The sequence below is a fragment of the Bison bison genome, unplaced genomic scaffold, assembly GCF_000754665.1.
Source record: "Bison bison bison isolate TAMUID 2011002044 unplaced genomic scaffold, Bison_UMD1.0 scf7180017864313, whole genome shotgun sequence".
NCBI classification, from domain to species: Eukaryota; Metazoa; Chordata; class Mammalia; order Artiodactyla; family Bovidae; genus Bison; species Bison bison.
In genome coordinates, this window is record NW_011494885.1 from 3,237,705 (window position 1) to 3,238,533 (window position 829).

The window sequence follows — 829 nt, forward strand, 5'->3', positions numbered from 1 at the left end:
AGCAGGCCCCACCCCCGCCCGCCGGCGCTGTCTCCACGCATCCAAGTCTGCGAGGCCTCGGCGGGCGCGGAGAGCCTAGCGCCACAGCCCGCGCGCCCCGCCGAGCCCGGCCCGCCCCGGGGTCTATGGGGCCGCTCCTCTGCGCCGCCCGGCCGGCCCCACGCCGCGCCCGGAGCCTGCCCTCGCGGTCAGGTAACGAGGCGGTGGGTCTTGCAGGTAGGGGATGCCAGGGGGCAGGTATGAGAGGACAGGAACTCCTGAGTCCTGGAGGTGAAGGGGACCCGGACTCCAGTGTCCTGGGGGCTAGGGCATCGGAATGCCTGTCTCGGGCGCATGGAGATTGGGTCCTGGAGAAATAGGGGGCTGGGGGATTTGAACGCCAAGATCTAGGGCATTGGGGGACCTGGCTGGGGAGGCTTGGGGGTGGCGTGGATGTGGGGAGCGGGGCTGGACCCTGAATGCCTAGCCCTGGAGGAATGAAGACCTAATTAAACATGTTTCCGGTTCTGGGGAATCTGAATACCAGGACACCTGGGCTCAGAATTCTGGATCCATCCTGAGGGCTACCTGGGGCTGAGGAGCTGGCCGCTGCATCAGGGGTCTTCAGGGAGGAAGTTGTGGTTGCGGAGATTTGGCGGCCTAGACACGTGGCATCACCCCCAGGGGTTGAGGGGTGGTCCCTGGGGAGAGCATCGGGTGGGGTCCCTAGTTTCTGTCCCCCCCGCCCCTATCTCTTTAACCGAGCCTGGGAAATAGGCGTACCGCAGATGCGAAAACCAGACTCCCGGGATGGGCTTGTGGTGGGAGCAGGGTCCCCGGGGTAGAGGGC